Below are 20,727 nucleotides of genomic sequence, written 5' to 3' on the forward strand. Positions count from 1 at the left end.
ATTTTATGTATATGAGTACACCGTAGCTGTACAGACGGTTGTGAGCCATCATGTGATTGCTGGGATTTGAACTCAGGACCTCTGTTTGCTCCAAGCCCCAAGATTTATTTACTGTTATATGTAAGTACACTGTAGCTGTCTTCGGACACACCAGAAGAGGGCGTCATCACGGATGGTTGTGAGCCACCATGGGGTTGCTGGGATTTGAACTCAGGACCTCTGGAAGAGCAGTCAGTACTCTTAACCGCTGAGCCACCTCTCCAGCCCATCCGTATATTCTTAATGTGGGCTCCAAGTTAAGAGCAGAGGAACCCTCCTCTTCAAGCTGAAGTGAAGAGTGGGAGCTCCAGCTTGTTTTCCCACTCCCCAAGTAACTTGACTTCCCCAGTCTGGAACTGTGGGACACACACACACGCACACGCGCGCACGCACACACACACACACACAACTGCAGGTGTGCAGCTCCGCCTCCCAGCCCCGTGGTCAAGCTGACTTGTTCCTAGCTATTTGTCTCATCAGCCTTTTCCTGCAGGTGGCAAGATGCAAAATGTGCATGCAAAACTCCAAACCTCCACATTTCAGGTAACCACGTCCTTTCAGAGTGATCAATGAGACTGTGCTGAGCTCCGATCCCCCACAAACCACACGGGTTAGCGATGCCACCCGGCATTCCTGTTTGAACCTGCCCGGCTGCTAGGCCCTTTCTTCTGATGAGGCTGTTTTCTCCGGGAATGGTATCACTGTCTGCCATCGTGACTGTGGTGGAGACCTCCAGAGCACACTGACCCTGCAGAATATTCTGCCCCTGCCGTAAGTCTGCTGGGCACAACCAGACCAACATGTTTGTGTCTCTCCCAGATGTCAGAACATACTGAATAACAATAAGTTCACAAGCTGTGTCAGTTTGCCAGGTAATTCCCATTTCCCTCGAGAGCTGGCTGTTCGCAAACATGGGTTCTTTTATTCTGATCTTCAGTATTAACTCTCAGACTACACATTACACATCACGAAGGAAGTATTTCTATATATGTTCATGTGTATAGATGTAGATGCAGAATCCGTACATGTTGAGGAGGCCACACGGCAGTTGCCAAGTTCAAAGCGGTCTCACTGGAGGCAGAGGCTCAGCTGGATGCTAACATTACATTTTCATATGCTTAACCTGGGCAAATACGGGTGTTTAGATAAGATACTGGCAAAGTCAGGCCTATCCTGGCAGTACACTTCCTTAATCCTAGCACTCAGGAGGAAGAGCGGAGTGGATCTCTATGAATTCTAGGCTGACCTGGTCTACAAATGAGTTCAGGACAGCCAGGGCTACATAGTGAGACCTAGAGACAGGCTGGAAGGTTTGGGGGCTTGGACCAGGTTTCCAGCTTGAGTGAAGCTAGAGGTGAAGAGAAAGACTGGGTTTGGATGGATGGATGGATGGATGGATGGATGGATGGATGGGTGGGTGGATGGATGGGTGGGTGGATGGGTGGATGGGTGGATGGATGGGTGGATGGATGGATGGATGGATGGATGGGTGGGTGGATGGGTGGATGGGTGGATTGATGGATGGATGGATGGATGGATGGATGGATGGATAGATGGATGGTTGGATGGATGGATGGACAGGTGGGTGGATGGGTGGGTGGGTAGATGGATAGATGGCTGAGTGGACAGGTGGATGCATGATAGGATGGTAGGTGATAGGTGGGTGGGTGAATGGGTGGATGGGTGGGCAGGGTGGGTGGATGGGTGAAATAAATGGATGGATGGATGTAGTTCAACTGCTGCAATGGCTCAGGTAAAGTCCTCAGAACAGCTGAGTGCTCTCTATCCGTGTGTCCCTTGATAGCACACTGTGTGGTCAGATAAAATACCAATAGGGCCTTACAGTGTTAAATACCCTCTACTCTTAATCAGGCCAGGGTGTTGTACCCTCTGACCAGCTGGTGGCTTCAAGTTCTCCAACCTAGATTTCATGACATGGCTTTAATATGTCCACACAGTAATATGATCCGAATACACATGGGCACGGTCGTAGGTAGCACGTAGTTACCATTCTTAGCCTGTACCCCGAAAGGCCAGATCTAATTAATAAGCCAATGAGGAGTAAAAAGCATTCAGTGAGCCGGGCGGTGGTGGCGCACGCCTATAATCCCAGCACGCTGGGAGGCAGAGGCAGGCAGATTTCTGAGTTCGAGGCACCGAGAAGAGGGACACAGAGAGATCTAGTAACCCCAAGTGCATCTTTAGGACGTTTGTGTAGACAGTTGGGGTTATGTGTATCTAAGCAGTCCTGGTCAAGGTGTGGTCCAGCCCATCACTGATTTAACCCTGTCTCTCCTGTAAGGTGGCGATTTGACAATCTGGAAATCTCTTTCATGAGAAAAATTTCCCCTGACTGACCCAGGCTTTAGGCTTTCTGTTCTCCAAACATGACGTTCCTGGGGGCATTGTAACTTCGTGTGTGTGTGTGTGTGTGTGTGTGTGTCTATTGTTTCAATGGTCTGAGAGGCAAAATGAGGGACAGCAAGTATCTTAATCCCTGCCAGACTGGAAACGAGACATTTGACTTGTAGGAAGGAAAAGTTACATATCATTCTGTGTTTCCTGGATGGTATTGAACAGATAATGTCTACATGGCTACAAACCAGTCAACCTACCTCTATATTTATTCTTAGAGCCAAATGCTGCTTGTTAAATTAGTCACAGCATCCAGGAAGCCAGGTCCGGAAGACATGGTCCCAATAACTCCTTCAAAAGCCTGTCTGTACAGACCTAACTTCCTCCTCTAAGCCCCACCTCCCAGAAGATCCATCACCTGCCATTGGAAGACCAGGCTGGCAGTCAAGCCCGGGCAGACCCACACTGTATCAGGACTGAGTTAGCAAGATAGTGTTCCTGTTAGACAGCATCTTCCAGGGAGCAGAGGATGCACTAATTTTAATGTTTGATTATCATCAAAAAGAAGACATGGTTTTAAAACGCTTGCATTGACCTCGGCTTCTGGAGTCATGTCTGTTTTTTTTTTTTCCAGCCTCAATAGAATCTAATTTAGAAGCTCTCCACCCTTTCTCGGCTCCCTTCCGTGTTTTCTGGCGCTGTCCCAAAGCAGATTTCATCGGGTGCAACAAAGCATGGTATGAATCCCAACGGGGTTGGCTTGGGGCCCGTTGTGAGATCTGTAAAAATACGATGTTTACATCCTGGAGCTTTTCTCTTCCCGTATCACCTGGACAGGTATTCCCTCCGGGCTGCCTGTAACTGTCACGGAAGGCAATTTCACGAGCAGCTTCCCACCGCTTGGGATTTCTGGGCGGAGGGGTTGCCGTTAGCATCTGATTTGCACCGACTCGGTTGGCCTCTGCTGCCAAAGAGAGAAGCAAGAGACAGGCTTTCTATAACACGGCCAGTCTGACTTCATCTCCGCCAGCGGAACAGTTCTGTCAGCCCTACCTGAAGCACCTGCTTTCATGCAGTCCTATCTGTCAGCGGGAGAACCAGTTCTGGGATGGGGGGGGCGGGGAGAGGGGGCGGGGAGGGGGGATCCAAAGGCCACATGCTAAAAATATTGATAGCGGAGACGGACACCCGGAGAGCTCTTGGCAGTGGGAATGCTGTGCTATGAAGTGGAGCCTGGCCTTTAGGGAAAGATCTCCCAACTGCCCAGCATAAACACACGCAGTGCCCCGCCCTACCTGAGCTCTGAGTGCCCCACCCTACCTGAGTCTGAGAACAGGAAGGGCTTCTCACTCTGGCTGACAGGAATCCCTCCTCTTTCTGGCCTCGTACCCTCTGCTTCCTGGTCTAAGTGTCCCGTTTGGGTAAATGAGATGTTGATACCCCATAGTTGTGGGTTGAGTATCCCCCCAAATCAGCTTGCTGGAACACGTGAAGGTTCTGATGGATGGATTAATGTCTTTCTTGTGTGTTTTGGGTGGTTCTCAGGAAAGTGAGTGAGTTCTCACTCCCGTGATGCCCCAACTAGTTCTGGACCATCAAGTTGTGAGAAAGAGAAGCAACACAGAGCCTTCACCAAGCAGACATGGCTGTCCAGGTTCTAGAGCAATCAGCCAAAATAAACAAGTGATTTGGGCCCCGGGTGGTCTCTTCAGTGATGGAAAACTGAAAGGTCCCGGGTGTGAGACTCAAGAGAGATAAATGGGGCCAGGCCTTGATGGCGCACGCCTTTAATCCCAGCACTTGGGAGGCAGAGGCAAGCGGATTTCTGAGTTCGAGGCTAGCCTGATCTACAAAGTGAGTTCCAGGACAGCCAGGGCTACACGGAGAAACCCTGTCTCAAAAAAAGGGGGGGGGGGATAAATAGGCAGACCATCCTTTCAAGGAAGAAGCTCATTGTGGGCTGAAGAGATGGTTCAGCAGTTAAGAATGTGTGCTGCTCCTCCAGAGGACCAGAGTTCGATTCCAGCACCTGCATCAGGCAGCTCACTCTAGTACAGCTTTGTGTATAACTCCAGCTCTATGAGATGTAACTCTTTTGACCTCTGAGAGCTCTCCTCTCTCTCTCTCTCTCTCTCTCTCTCTCTCTCTCTCTCTCTCACACACACACAGAATAAAGTCTTAAAAGCAAGTTTATTAAATGAGTTATTAACATCATAGCATCATAACAGGGCTCTTAGAACTCTGCCCCATGAGGGTTTTTTTTTTTTTTTTCAGAATTATTTAGCTTTTTCAGGCCTTAAATCCCAGCACTTGGGAGGCAGAGGCAAGCAGATCTGGTTGAGTTTTGAGGCCTGCATGGTCTACAAAGAGAGTTCTAAGACAGCCAGGGCTGTGACACAGAGAAATCCTGTCTACAAAACAAAACAAAGCAAAGGACTATTTATTTTTAATTACATGTTCGTGAGTAAACATAGGTGCTCATGGAGTCCAGAAGAGTGCATTGGATACCCCAGAGCTGGCGTTACAGACAGTTGTCAACTACCTGACCACATGGGTGCAGGAAACAGAACTTGAGTGCCATCCTTCCAGCTGGTGAGGAAGGGAGAATGTCTTGCAGCCTGGCCTGCAGCCACACCATCTCTAACCCCCAGTGGCAGGGAGAGAAGAGGAAATTCCAGGGGAGGAGTGTGCAGCCCAGAGGATGCGGAGACGGCAGGACTTAGCTTTAGCTGAATTTTGTTGCCCGTGTTGATATAACTCCAGTTGAGGTATGCCCGTTGCTGTGTGCGGTCCATTAAAGACTTCACAGACAGGGGCTGAACAGTAAAGGTGCACACCTTTAATCCCAGCACTCAGGAGACAGAGGCAGGCCAGCCTGGAGTTATAGAGTTCCAGGACAACCATGGATACACAAAGAAACCCTGTCTCAAAAAAAAAAAAAAATAGGGAGAAAAGAACTCACAGGCAGGCTGTTGGTAGGGTCGTCCTGTATCAACCACAATCAACTATGAAGGTGGAAGACTCCAGAGAGTGCGGCCGAGCAGCTCGGGGTCTCGGGTTCTTACATCTGCAGCCTTTTTATTTAGGTAAAAATGAAACAGGGTGGGGGGGGGTTGTTTTAGAAAAGGGAGGTAGAAGAAGAACCAAGGGCGGGGGGAGAATGGATGTCATATCAAGTCTAGCATCTTCTGTGCCGGATGTGGGCTGTTGCAGGGTTTGGGGAGGCTCCTGTCTAGAGTGCGTAGTCAGGTCTTCATCCCTTGGACAAGGATGTTGTCAGGGGGGCCTGGAGAGATGGCTCAGGGTTAAGAGCACTGGCTGCTCTTCTAGAGGTCCCGAGTTCAATTCCCAGCAACCACATGGTGGCTCACAAGCACCTGTCATGGGATGCAATGACCTCATCTGGTGTGTCTGAAGACAGCTACAGTGTACTCATATACATAAAATAAATAAATAAATCTTTTTTTAAAAGGTTGTCAGATACACAGGAAGGTAATAGAACGACATTTTAGCCTGAGGTCATCTGAGCTTCGGACTTGTACCATTCTAACTCTCTATAGCCAGACATACTGTTAGAGTTTTATCAACACAGGGGCAACAAAACTCAGCTAAAGTTACTTTTCTAGGTCTTGAAGCCTACCAGGCACCTTTCACTGTCCCTTCAGAGAGCCTCAGCCTTTGACTTCACCCTGGAGAATCTCCTTCCATTTCCACTGAGCAGATTTTCCATGCTCTTTGTCTGCACTACGACAGGAAACTCTCAAGCCATGTCTCTGCCTCTAACCCTCCCTCTTGGCAACCCCAACATGCACAGAATTCACACTAGCCTTGGCTTTGCGTCTCCTAGAAAACATTATCCCACTGTCCCCCAAACAGAGTGCTGCGACACGGAGGTGTCTCTGTTATTCATTGCTGTGTGACAAATTACTTCCAGAAGTTAGTGACTTATTATAACAATAAAATATTAGCTTTCCAGTTAAGAGAGATTGGCTCAGCAGTTAAGAGCACCCATCAGTTTTGAAGAGGACCAGGGTTCAGTTCCCAGCATGCACATGATGGTTTACAACCCTTTTCTGCCTCTGTGAGCATCAAATGTGGCACACACGCATACATGCAAGGCACCACTCACGAACTCACAAATAAATAACTAAATCTAAAGATTAAAACAGAAGACAAAACAAAAAAAATTGTATTATCTCGCCCGGCGGCGGCGGTGGTGGCACACGCCTGTAATCCCAGCACTCTGAGAGGCAGAAGCAGGCAGATTTTTGAGTTCGAGACCAGCCTGGTCTACAGAATGAGTTCCAGGACAGCCAGGACCACACAGAGAAACCCTGTCTCAAAAAAATGTATTATCTCATTTTTTTCCCTGTAGATCAGAATTCCAGGGGTATCTTAGCTGAGCTTTCTGGTTCAGGGTCTCTCTGGGGTCAAGACATTGGCTGTGGGCATAGCTGTCCTCAACCTTGATGTTCTAGAAGAATCTCTGCTGATTCTGCAGCTGGCTGCTGGCAGGAGACTATCTCCTCCTCCATGTGAGTTTCTCCCTCAACCTTCTGCATCCTCATGACAGGGCAGCTGGCTTCCTACAAGCAGACAGGACGGAAGTGGCTACGCCTTCTTCAACCTGGTCCTAGAAGTGCTAGCCCATCCTTCCAGCCATACTCAGTTGCTGAGGCAGTCGCCAGTGATTCAAAGATGAGCGAGACACTTGCAGCTGGTTGAAGGATGTAAACAGGTTCAGAAGCGAATGCTGGGCAGCAGCTGGGGTTTGGAAGGGGCCAAGATAGCATCACAGACGCCGGTGATGATACAAAAGAGGTGTCTTCGGGTCAGGAGCGTAACTCTGCTGCAACAGCCTTTGAGAGCGACGCGGCAACCTTGCAAGGAATACCATGGAAATGGAAGATAGTGTGTCCATTTCACCTGGACCATCTTCTGAACCCCCAAATTAAACAACCCCACCAACTTCACCCTCTTTCCATGTAGGGAGATTAAAAGAAGACAATAAAGAAAATAGAAAAGCCGATGACCCAGCCGATGGCTCATGCCTTTAGTCCCAGCATTTGGGAGGCAAAGGTATACAAACCTCTGAGTTCGAGGCCAGCCTGGTCTACAGAGCAAGTTCTAAGACAGCCATGGCTACACAGGGAAACCCTGTCTTGGAAAAACCAAAGGAGGTGGCTGAGAGTAAGGAGACAAAACAAAAGGTGGTGTTTCGGTATTTGTTAGTGGAAGGAGTCTTTGGCATATATGGTATCTGAGTTGATGCAAAATGAATCAGTTCCCTTCTGAAAGGGCCCCGTAGCTGCCCTTCCTCCTGTCCTGGGCAGCCACCAAGGTGGGTCAGTCCTGTGACTTCACTGAATCTACAACGTGAGGACCTAATGGGACAGCCAAACATGATAGCACATTCCTGTAACTCTAGCACCCGGGGGGGGGGGGGGGGCCCGGGAGCAGGAAGAATACGAATCGAGGGTAACCTGAGCCATACAGAAACTTCCAGGGCAGCCTCAGAAAAGCTACAAGATGGGACTGGAGACATAGCCTAACTGGAGAGCATGGGTCTAGCAGGCACCAGGCCCTCTGTTAAACCCCCAGCACCAGGAAGAGGAGCCATGAAAACATGCTCTGTTGTTCGAAGGCACTCAATACCAGCCACGACTTTTGAGCCGTGACTCGGGACACCAGTATAGTACCACAGAGGCTCAATAATGGGGTGGGATGTTGTACTTTCTCCCTATTTTGGATTTCTGAAGTATCCTCGTACACGCTCATTTATTTTTAATGTATTTCCATGCACGGAAAGCACATTATGCACATAAAAAAGTGTTTGTAAGATCTATGTGCATTTGAAAACTTAATCAAAAGAACAGCCATGTATTTACCACCTGCTCGGGAAGTGTATATCAGCTTATTATTAATAATAAGCACCTACTATTTTATAGGTATTTATGATGTGCCAACCCTGTTGCAAGTATTTTACATATATTTCCTGCTGGATCTTCCCAACACCCTTGTGAGTTAGCTACCATTAGCATCATCTGACTAACAGAAAAGCAGGCGGGGAGGAGGCTTTAGAGGAAGGGCAATGACACACAAGGTACCAGAGAAAGTGTATCTTAGATCCTGGCAAGCATCTGAAAAAGACATAAAAAGGAAAAAGAAAAACTTGCACCTTCCTGACTCAAGATGGGCAGACCAAGCTGACCCTTCTAGTGGCTCAATTCATAAGGACTGCACTGTGTGTGTGTGTGTGTGTGTGTGTGTGTGTGTGTTAGGGATTCTGAGAAGAAAAAGTACAGTATTTCATTAAAGGAACAATTATTCCGTCCATCTCTTTAGTGTGGCTTAGGGTGAACCTGCTTTCCTGGGAGTGGTCCCTCTGCCAGGTCACTGACCCTGTCCCTTTGCATTGTGATTCTGGTCTCTTGGCCAGAAGTTTCTCTTCCTGAGCCTTTCTTGCCATGCTCACATAGTGTTTCCCTTTAATATAGCAGCCCATCTACACCGCAAGAAAGCTTGATGAACAAGGAACAAGACCTTAAATACTTTACTCCTGCAGTTTAAAAAGGAAATCAAACGACAGGGGGCCGGACAGATGTCTCAGTGGTTAAGAACACTGACTACTCTTGCAGAGGAGCCCCACCCAGCACCCATGTGGCAGCTCACATCCAACCGTTCAGTGCGAGGGGATCCGATGCCCTCTTCCAACCTCTGCAGGCTCCTGTGCGTGTGTCTACAAGCTGCATTTTGGTGAAGGAGAGAATTAAGGAGTCTTCAGGGAGGCATGTTCTCCGGGCTTCTGTAGAACCATTGCCTGAGAAATGGGCCTCTGTTATTGTTTGTTTGTGCTGCTGGGAGTCAAAGCTCTGAGTTCGTCTATGCTATGCAGATGCTGTCCTACCACTGAGCTGCGTCCTCAGCTAAAACTGACTTCTTAAAGATATGTATGCTTGCCGGGCGGTGGTGGCGCACGCCTGTAATCCCAGCACTCTGGGAGGCAGAGGCAGGCAGATTTCTGAGTTCGAGGCCAGCCTGGTCTACAGAGTGAGTTCCAGGACAGCCAGGGCTATACAGAGAAACCCTGTCTTGGGGGGCATGGTGGGGGGGGGACCCAAATGCAAAGATATGTATACTTGCCGGGCAGTGGTGGCACACGCCTTTAACCCTGTCTCAAAAAACAAACAAACAAACAAAAATATGTATGCTCTGAAGAGTCGGCTCCACAGTCAAGAGTACTTGTTCTTGCCGAGGACCTAGCATGGTGACACCTAATTGTCTAATAGCCTCCATGGGGACCAACTATTGATGTGGTGCACAGACACACACTCTGGCAAAATACCCCTAATATTAAGTAAATAAATATTAAAAAAAAAATCAGACAGTGGTGCCTCCATGACCCAGGGGGTACACAGTGGTCCCACACTCTGACCCCTGCCATTTTCTCCTAATCTTCTGCTTCTCACCTCAAGGCCTCGTTTTGAAATCACCAGCACTCTGAACTCCAGCCATCTCTCCAGCCCGCAGTGAGTTCCTTTCATTAAAAAAAAAAAAAAAAAAAAAAATGTCAGTTGATTATACAAGCAAAACGGGCTCACCGTAGGACTGCGTGTTTATTGAGAAAGTAAATCAGCAGAAAGAAAACACAGCCCCCAAAGCAATTAAAGAAATGCGATTGTTTTTTTTTTCAAATGGAAGATACACTTATGGGTGTATTAAATTAAGAAAAATCAATAAAAATGATAAAATGCCATGCCAGAGTGGTTCTAGGAGATGCCGTCTGCTTACACAGCATGGTAGGGGAGGCTGCCACTGAAACAGAGACCTTCGTGAGAAGGAGAGGTAGAGGCTTTCCTGTCCTTAATCATGTCTGCTGAGAGCTTCTGTCTTCTGCTAAAAGTCTATAAAATGTGTCTGTCCTTTGTGCCCTTATCTTATTACCCATCAGGTACAGGATAAGGCCAACGGCAAATCGACCTCTGATCTGTATCTCCATGAGAACACCCCGCTCCTCATACCTCGAGGGACGTGTGATGTGTATATCGCCCTCACGACAACAGACCTCAGACTCACGCACCTGCTTGATTCCTCTATTGCTGTGAGTCGGAATCTCTCACAGACAATGCCGGGCGCTTTGGATCAGTCCTCTTGGCTCCCACTTGAAACCTCCACCGGAGTTCAGAGTGAAGTCTTGGTTCTTATTCCTGTAATCATGGTCGACGGTCCTTCTATTGGATATGGCTGTCTTTTGGAGTACCACCCAGAGACACACAATAAGGCAGTTTCTGGGATGTGGGTGTTGTGCTTGGCATCCAGGTGTCCTGACAGCCAGTCTCCTCTCCACGACCACTCTCCTGCATCTTCTCCCTTGGCTCCCTCAGCTTCCTTTCACAGTGCAGATGGAGCTCACGGTCACTGTCCTTCCTTACCTCCCTCCGAACATGAGCATCCTTGCCCTGTGTTAGTTACTTTTTTTTATACTGTGACTAATTACCTGACAGAAGCATCTGTAGAGAGAATATCTTGTGTATTGTACGGCTCCATTAACTGTCAATTAAAAAGTCCACGGCCAGCCCGGCATTGGTGGTGCATGCCTTTAATCCCAGCACTTGGGAGTTTGAGTTCGAGGCCAGCCTGGTTGACAGAGTGAGTTCCAGGGCAGCCAGGGCTATACAGAGAAACCCTGTCTCGAGGCAAAAAAAAAAAAAAAAAAAAAAAAAAAAAAAAAGCCTACAGCCTATGGCGTAGGCAGGAAATAGGAGATGTTACATCTGGGAGGCAGAAAGGATTCTGGGATCGAGCCAGGCAGGAGATTGACAGGGAAGATGTGAGATGACGGACACGTGGCCCCTGAGCACAGGACCAGCCACGTGGCAGAACGTAGGCTAAAATAATTGAGCTATTTTAGTTATGATCTAGTCAGAGAAGAGTCTAGCTATATGGTCAAGGTATTTGCAACTATATTTCGAGTTGGAGCCAAAATATTTCTGGAAGCATAGGGCTGGGAGGAAGAACCAGCCCAAACTTCTGTAAGCGTCTTAATGGAGGAAGGTTTTACTTTGGCTCACAGTTTGAAGGTGTCCAGTCCACAGGAGCGCTGGCTGGCAGGTCACATGACAGGAGTGCTGGCTGGCAGGTCACATGACAGGAGCGCTGGCTGGCAGGTCACATGGCATCCGCAGGAGGCAGAGATAAACACCAGCCTCCTCTTTATTCAGTCCGGCACCTGGTCTGTGGGATGGTAGCCCTCATGTTGAGGGTGCCTGTGCTCGTTAACCTCTAGAAACACTTTCGAGTACATGTCAGAAATGTTCTTAGGGGGTGATTCTAATTTTATCACGCTGGCGATAAAGACTAACTTACGGGGCCGAAGTGGCAGTGTCTCTGAGGTTACGAGCTTTTGCTGCTCCTCCAGAGGACCTGAGTTTGGTTTCTAGCATCCATGGCTGGATGCTCACAACTGCTTCTAATTGCATCTTTCTTCTGGCCTCCGTGAGCACCCACACCCAAGCACAAAGACACGTACACATAATGTGAAAAAAAAAAACTTGAAATAATTCAAAAAAGTTTGACTTGCATTCCCTATACTAGGGAAGTCTGCTCCCCAGGTGTCATCCTCGGTGTAACGTGATCTCTGTCCTTGCTCAGACTCATGCTCAGGTACAGATGTCAAGCTCTTCAGGACAGACCCGAAAGTCAGCATCCAGCAGCCACAGAACCATGTGGCATTAACTCAAACAGCAGAGACTCAAAGACTATGCTAGTTTCCCTGTGCCAAGCCTGCGCAGAGAGCGGAGGAGGGCAGCCTTTGGGCATTTGGTAGGGCACTGGCTTCGGAACTCCATCCTCTGGTCTCCGCCTTTGTACTGGATGCTAAGCCCCAGCAGCCCAGCCGCCATCCCCCTGTGGTGGAGCTGGGCTCTCACTGGGTAGAGCACATAGAAGAAAAATTAGGGAATCTACTATTCAAAAGGAGGGTCCCGGAAAGACTAACAGTTACTAATAGTAGGGGGATGTAAAACGCTTCCATTAGAATCGTTGTCAGTTTTTAAAACGTGAAGAAACCGGAAGCTTGTGAGAATATACAGTCAGGCAAAGACTCAAAGAGATGTCAGTACAGCCATGTTCCTCTAAGTCAGCCACGGAGAGCTGAACGGAGATGGAAATCATGGTTAGTGCTACTGTGTGGATAAGTCAGCAGGACATCACACTGAGACCAGCCAGACACAAATGGGCCAAGACTGCGTAATCCCACCTAGGAGAGTTACATGGGAATAATTCAATTAGTAAAGACAGAAAACAGAATGAAGCTTATTAGAAAAAGAAGGGTGACCAGAAAATTGTTTTTTTTTAAATATTTTTATTTTCTATATTCTTTGTTTACATTCCAAATGATTTCCCCTTTCCCAGATCCCCCCTCCCCATATGTCCCATAAACCTTCTTCTCTCCATCCATTCTCCAATCAGAAAATTGTTTAATAGATGGGAGTGTTTGGTCGCATATGCTTCAGAGTGGTTAAAATGGAGCTGGAGAGATGGCTAGGCGGTTAAGAGCTCCACGCCGGCAGAGGACCAGAGCTCAGTTCCCAGCACCCATGTTGAAGGCTTCACAAACGCCTCCAACTTCCGCTCCAGGAGGATGTGACGCCCAATTTGACCTCTGAGTGCACTGAACCCCAGTATACACACCATTACCCAGATACATGATGAAAATCCGTCTCTGAAACATGGCTCAAATTATACCAAAAGAATAGCAATAGCTAAGTGGGACGAGCCGAACAGAAGAGGAGAAGCAAGGAAAAGAGAAGGGGTACCTGGAGGGGGAAAACATTTGGGATGTAAATAAATAAAATAATACTTTTTAAAGGAGCCGGGCGTGGTAGAGCAGGCCTGTAATCCCAGCACTTGGGAGGCAGAGGCAGGTTGATTTCTGAGTTCGAGGTCAGCCTGGTCTTGAGAGTGAGTTCCAGGACAGCCAGGGCTACACAGAGAAACCCTGTCTCGAAAAACCAATATGTGTGTGTGTGTGTGTATTTTTTTTTTTCTAAAGAAGGAAGGCTATGGAAGCTTGAAGAGCGTGACCTGGGGTTGGTGGAGTTGCGCCCCCGCCCCATCTTTGGGGTGATGGGGGAGGGAGAGGTCTGACAGGGGCTCTGGCAGGTCTATCCGAGGAATTATCCTTTCTTTCTCCTCCCCTGATCTCCCCCTTCCCTCCCTTTCCTCCTCCTCCTCCTCTTCCTCCTCCCCCTCCCCCTCCCCCTCGTCATTAGAGTGGGCACAATACTACCTACCCCAACCCTCCCGAGGCAACTCCAAGTCAGTGAGTTAAATCCAGCAGTCAGGGGAAGGCCTAGTCGTCAGTGGCTATTTAAAAGAGCGTTTTAATTGCCATAAATCCTTTTCTGCTGTCCCTAAGCCGTGAGTGCTCAAAGGAGGAGGCTCTAGTGCTCGGAACGGGTGTAAATTTATTCCCAGGAGGTGACGGGGGGAGGGGCGCCGCGGAAGTCTTTTAAATGTATAAAGTAAACGCTTCCTATGTCGCGCACAAAGATCCACAGTTTATCAACCTCGTTAAGTGGGAGGGGACAAGAACGGCCTTGAACAAGGGCAGGGCGCCACAGATCGGAGCCCACGCGGATTCTGGGAGCCCGACCCGGCGCCGCCCTGCCCCGCGGAGGATTTGCCGAACTCGGCGGCTCCGCCCCTCCCCGCCCTCGCGCAGTCTCAGCCCGCAGGGCGCAGCGGGGCCTGGCGCCTCCCGGGAGTCCGGGGCGGTGACTCCCATGCTGGCCGCGGCAATGTGTACAAAGCGCACGGCCATTCAAGCAGCTGGGTCTCTGTGGCGCAATCGGTTAGCGCGTTCGGCTGTTAACCGAAAGGTTGGTGGTTCGAGCCCACCCAGGGACGGCAGCGTTCCTTTTTCGCAAGAACAACATTTTTTAGGAAATGTTTTCCCTGCCCTGGGACGCACAGTCTACTTGCTTCCATTCTAGGGCTCAAGCTACAGCAGCCCTGCCTCCACTATTTTTCAAGAGCGTACATACGTGCAAGTTTATTTCTGGAGCTTGGTAGCTTGGTAGCTTGGTCCATGTCTGCTCAGGCACAGCAGCGTTTGCACTGGAAACTCAGACCACCCAGAAACCATTGGTGTGGCTCAGGAAAAACAACAACAACAACAACAAAAACCCACAGAGCCTACTAACACAGTCGGTGTGTACTTGCAAGTGGACGTGCAAGAAATGACATTGTGAGCAGAGTCTGGGGACAGGAGGCCACACCGAGTTTAGCTAGGCGGCTCCCAGGTTTGGGCAATGGGTTTTGAATCTTTCTATTTAACCTTAGCATGCTGGCAATATTTTCCCTCGAATTTAACTTAATCAGAAATTGTATGAGTACGTGTTAAAAAGTTTTAAAAGAGAGCCAGGAATGGAGGTGCATGCCTTTAATCCCAGAACTCAGAAGGCAAAGACGGGATGCTCTGTGAGTGTAAGGACAACCATGCTGAGTTCCTGGACAGCCAGGGGTACATAGAGGGTTCTTGTCACGGAGGACATTTTATGTGTTTTCACGAAGGACTTTCCATAAAGACAGGATGTCAGTTACGACAACAAAATTGTCTTCCAAGAGTGAAGTTGTGAAGGAGGGGCTTTGTGTTGGGATCTACATCCACTCCTATAATAGAGAACTGGAGTCTACAACAGTGGGTCGCAACCAGGGTCACATATTAAGAATCCTGTATTAATGCCGGACAGTGGTGGCGCACGCCTGTAATCCCAGCACTCTGGGAGGCAGAGGCAGGTGGATTTCTTGGTTCGAGGCCAGCCTGGTCTACAGAGTGAGTTCCAGGACAGCCAGGGCTACACAGAGAAACCCTGTTTCGGGGGAAAAAAATAAAAATAAAAAATAAAAAATAAAAAATAAAAAACAAAACAAAAACAAATGCAAAAAACAAAAAGAATCCTGTTTTAAAGATATTCATATTGATTCATAACAGTAGTAAGATTAGTTATGACTGAAATAATTTAATGGTTGGTGGTCTCTACAACATGAGGAACTGTATTAAAGGGTCGCAGGATTGGGAAGGTTGAGAACCACTGCCCTATGATGACATACACATACTCCCGAGAGGTCCTGAAAGACCTCTCGCTGCTAGCCACATGTGGCTTCTGAAGACTTGAAATGCAGCTAGGACAACTGAGGGATGAGTGTCAAAGGAACGCCAGGCCCTAGAGTAGCACAGGGTGGAGACAGCGCCACGCTCCATCCAGCCCTAAACAGAAACAGGCCTTCCTGTGAGGGCCCGACTGGCCTAGAACTCATGACCCGGCTGCCTCAGCCTTCTGGGATTATAGGTGTGCACTGCCACAACCAAGGAAGGCTGGATGTCAATGAATTTAGTCAAATGCATTTTTGTTTTTTAAATGTAACTTCTAAGGGTTAAGTTAACTTCAGTTAACTTCAGTGGTTAAGAGCACTGACTGTTCTTCTAGAGGTCCTGAGTTCAATTCCCAGCACCCACATGGTGACTCACAACCATCTTTTTTTCTTTTTTCTTTTTTCTTTTTCTTTTTCTTTTCTTTTTTTTTTTTTTTTTTTTTTTTTTTTTTTTTTTTTTTTGGTTTTTCGAGACAGGGTTTCTCTGTGTAGCCCTGGCTGTCCTGGAACTCACTCTGTAGACCAGGCTGGCCTCAAACTCAGAAATCCGCCTGCCTCTGCCTCCCAAGTGCTGGGATTAAAGGCGTGCGCCACCACTGCCCGGCACTCACAACCATTTTAAATAGGAGAAGATGCTCTCTAACGATGTGTCTGAAGACAGCCACAGTGTACTCATATAAATAAAGTAAATAAATAAATCTTAAAAAATAAAAAATAAATGTAACTTCTAACTTGTGTTATATTTTCATTGATGCCTATGTGTGTACATGCAACAGCGTGCACGGGAGGTCAGAGAAAACTTTTGGACACCAGTCTCTTCTCCACCCTTAGGGTCCCAGAGACTGAACATGGGTTTTAGGCTCTGCAAGGAGCACCTTCACCTGCTGAGCCATCCCACTGAGTTAAATCTAAGCCAATCTAAGTGAACGTGAGCAAGGAAATTACAAACAGCTCAGGGTTAGAGGATGGAGTTCAAGACTGCTCTCCATGGTTAGGGTGTTCGTGTTCCCCCAAGTTCCTGTGTGGAATTCCTCACCGTTGACAGTCCTGGGCCCTCATGGGGGGAGGAGGATGGCCCGCAGCAGAGGTCATGGGAACTGGAATGGCAGCATCAGAAGCATTTGAGGTCACAGGGCACCAAATCTGCTGGTGTTTTTGTTTGTTCGCTGTTTTGTTTTTCTGACACAGGCTTTCCCGGTGTCACCCTGATTGTCTGGGAATTCACCAGCATGCTTCTATTAAATAACTGCTGACTTAAAACTCCTAAAGGAAGTTAGGATGCTAGGCAGAATAACAAGAGAATTTCCCAGAATGTTCTTAGGTTGATGCCTTTCTGAAGTCCCCATAATGCAAGGCACGAAGATTCCACACTGTCTATTGGTATCTGCCTCATAGAAGAAGAAGGAGAGAGAGAGAGAGAGAGAGAGAGAGAGAGAGAGAGAGAGAGAGAGAGAGAGAGAGTTGGGTCACATGATCATGTCTACACTGTAGGGCTTTTGTTTGTTTTGAGACAGGTTTTCTCTGTTTAACCGCTGGTCTCGAACTCACAGAGTTCTGCCTGCCTCTGCCTCTGGAATGCTGGGGTTAAAGGTGAGCGACCACACCCAGCTTGCACTGTAAATCTTATCTAGCATATCAGCTATTACTAGAATTAGGAAGACTTCTATCTTGAAACTGAACAGAAGCTACTTGAAACTGAACCGTTTCTGAACTGAAACTAACCAGAGGTCCACAGAGTGGGACCCGGCTGCTGTGCCAATGATCATTTTTAGGCCTGTAGACCTCATTCCAGCGCCTGAGCTGAACACATACAGCCTTGTCCTGTGTCCCTAGGTGAAAATTCCCCTAACGTGTCCTTGCCCCCTTCACCCCATCTGCCAGACTGACAGCTGAGTGACAGCTCCTTCTATGAATCTCTATATCGCCCTGAAACCAGCACAATCAGTACAGAAGCAATCCTGCTTTGCTCGGGTTTGGGTGATGGAGACAGACATGGTGACACCTGAGTGGTGGTCAGCATGAGGCCATCTGGAGAATTATTTCCAGGCTGTTAAGGAGGCAATCATCAGGGCCGGACCTGTATCTTCCAGATGGATGTGACACAAGTCTTCAAGACCAAACAGGAGGAGGAGCATTTGAGACTGGAAAACTCAAGCAGGTAGGGGATGAATGCGAGAAAGCACAGGGGGCAAATGTCCTTCACTCAACTTGTGGGTCACACCCTGGAGACCCCTGGATGAGGCTACACCTCAGTTAAAGTTAGAAACTAACTCCCAGAGGTTTCTGCTTCAGGAACAAGAGGCAAAAGTGAGGATACTCGGTGTGGTGGTTTGAACATGCTTGGCCCCAGGTGATGGTAAAATTAGGAGAGGTGGCCTTGTTGGATTAGGTGTGGCCTTGCTGAAGGAACTGTGTCACTGTGGGGCTGGGCTTTGAGGTCCTCTTCCTAGCTGCCTGGAAGTCTGTCTTCTGGCTGTCTTTGGATCAAGATGTGGAACTATATGTCCCTCCAGTACCATGTCTGCCTGGATGCTGCCATGCTTCATGGTGATAATGGACTGACCCTATGAACCTGTGAGCCAGCACCAATTAAATGTTGTCCTTTCTAAGAGTTGCCTTGGTCATGGTGTCCCTTCACAGCAAATGGAAACCCTAACTAAGACACTAGGCTAGTTTGACAATAATACCAAGAAACGAGCTCAGGGACTGGCTAAGAGACAATTATATGTCAAGGGCAAGATGAGGCAGCTCAGGGCTCAGAGTATTAAAAAAAAAAACAAAACCAGATGTGACTCCAGAAATTCGGACGAGTAGGGCTGAAACAGAGTGAGCGAAACTAGGGTAGGGACGGCATTCCAGCGTCCGTGGGTGATGCAGACACTTGTGGGAGACATTCAGAATGTGGTGCACAGTGTGGTTGGGTGGGGCACCTTTATTTCAGCCTCTGTTTCCAGATGTTGCTGTGGTCATACTGACACAATGGACTACAGTGACCTGCCAAAGTCACTGAATGGGGGTTTGGGGGTCTTCAAGAAACCTGGAAATATGAAAAATTATGGTCCATACCCAGTTCACATTAGCTGTGTCTGATTGCCCAGGCTAACTGTGAACTCTGTATTGATGGTCTTGCCCATCCTACCTTTGCTTCTGAGTGCTGAGGTTACAGGTGTGCACCATGAAACCTAGTCATGAAGTTCTACTAAAACTCAAAACCTAATTCCAGAAATTAAAAAAAAAAAAAAAAAGATATTTTGCTGGGTGGCGCATGCCTTTAATTCCAGTACTTGGAAGGCAGAGTGGCAGAGAGGCAGGTGGATTTCAGAGTTTGAGGCTAGCCTGGTCTACAGAGTGAGTTCCAGAATAGCCAGGGCTATACAGAGAAACTCTGTCTTCAAAAACAAAACAAAATTAATTATTTTAAAATATTATTTTATACAAAATAGTTTATATAAATTATTATTTTATATATAATTTATATTTATATATAAAATATTTATATAAAATACTACTTATATTTAAAATATAAATAATATTTTAAATACAAGGGTTTAGAGTAAGACACACTGAGAGCATGGATTTGGGCTTATCAAAGTCTCACCTTATTCTTTGTTGTTCTGAGACAGTGTCTCCTGTTGCCCAGCGCTTTATGCATAGCATCTGTACACATAAATATATATATATACACATTGTGTGTGTGTATGCATAGCAACTAAGCTATACTCCCAGTCCTGCCCCCTTTTAGTGTTAAATTTTCCTGTTATACCTGAATTTCTCTTACTAAAATCAAGCTTCCTGAAAGACTGGCACCGGGTTTTGTGGAGCCCCAAGAAAGTTCTAAATGGGAGGGTTAAGGACTTTCTCCAAATGCATTCTGACAATGCCCAAGGAATCGCAGACTTTTGAAACATACTTCTGAGCCTCCAGAGCTTGAAGTCTTGGCTTTTATTTACTGAGTTTGTATTCAGAGTTCTAACAAAAGCCAGAGACATGTCCAATCGGTAAGTGTCGAATGCCTACACACTGGCCCAACCCCCAGAGGGGGTCTCACGCTGGGAAAGCTGGATCCTTGACTGCACAGCAGGAAAGAAAGTCAGCGTGAGTCAGAGGAGCACAGTTAGTTTATTACATGTTTAGGAAGCCAGGACAGGGTAGTCCACACCCCTTGACTTGAGATGGGCTTCGGAGAGCTACTAGAGCGTTTGTATGACTCTGTATGATCCTGTATGATCCAGCTGCTCCCTCACCCAGCTGACATCATCCCCAACGTGTCAAGATTAAGATAACACTTTAAGGAAAAAATATGAGCTATCTTACGGTTTGTTCTTAAAAGAATTGCCTTCTGTAAATGAGACTGTAAAGTAGTCTGGGGGGTGGGGGGCTGTGTATTAGATTCGAGGCTTGAGAGGAGAGCGCACCCAAGGGTGCAAACATTCTAGCCTGAACCGGCTTGGTTTACTGTGTCTTTAACATCTCATCAGGGAAGTCTTTGTGAAAACACACCTGATCTGCGAAGGCAGTTTGGGCTCCCTTAAGGAGCACTGGAATTTCCTGACTCTGCAGGGTAAGGCAGGTCCCAAGGAAGGGGCATCTTGCTCCCCAGGGGATATGGAAAGTAACTAATATGAAAGGCTTAATCACAAAAATCTGAAGATAATAAAAAGAAGCCAGGTGGACGTCTCCTTTTTCAACTAAAATGGTTAATAAGATTTGAGACAGTAACAGCTATCTAGATGGCTTAACACAAGGTATCCTTGTTACACTGTGGAGTGAGTGGCTCAGAGGGCTTTGATGGTGACCCTTCCAGTGACTTCTGTGGAGATTAACATCAGCAGATACAGATTTGCATCCCTTCCTTTGCGGCTTCCTTCAATGACAGCACTCATGGGAACAAAGCCAGTTTTCACTGTTTGGTTAGGGTTTCTTTGTTTAAAAGTAAAAACAGTATGGATGTAGGGGGTCTCCTGCAAATACCACGGCCAGCAGCATGTCGAATCAGGGAAAGGAAGAAGGAAATCCGGCTCAACAGGACTCGGTAGCCAATGTTTGTTCGAGGGTCTGACAGCAGAGAGTGTAGGCATATTTAAGCACAACACAATTCAGGAACATTTCCTGGTGATAATGAACCCAATCCCATGTGTCCAACAAAGTTCAAGACATGTATGCATCAAACTCTTG

At 47.5% G+C, this 20,727-nt stretch overlaps 1 long non-coding RNA gene and 1 other non-coding gene across 2 annotated transcripts; both read left to right on the forward strand.

Moving 5' to 3' along the window:
- The first annotated feature begins 511 nt into the window (after nucleotides 1-511).
- Nucleotides 512-7,362, forward strand: LOC127673308 (uncharacterized). Its single transcript, XR_007975132.1, has 3 exons — nucleotides 512-810; nucleotides 3,029-3,131; nucleotides 6,968-7,362. It is a non-coding gene; the product is annotated as an uncharacterized LOC127673308 (long non-coding RNA).
- A 6,868-nt stretch (nucleotides 7,363-14,230) lies between these two features.
- Trnan-guu (transfer RNA asparagine (anticodon GUU)) lies at nucleotides 14,231-14,304 on the forward strand. Its single transcript has one exon. It is a non-coding gene; the product is annotated as a tRNA-Asn (tRNA).
- The last annotated feature ends 6,423 nt before the right edge of the window (nucleotides 14,305-20,727 follow it).

This window comes from Apodemus sylvaticus, chromosome 22 (genome assembly GCF_947179515.1).
Source record: "Apodemus sylvaticus chromosome 22, mApoSyl1.1, whole genome shotgun sequence".
NCBI lineage: Eukaryota > Metazoa > Chordata > Mammalia > Rodentia > Muridae > Apodemus > Apodemus sylvaticus.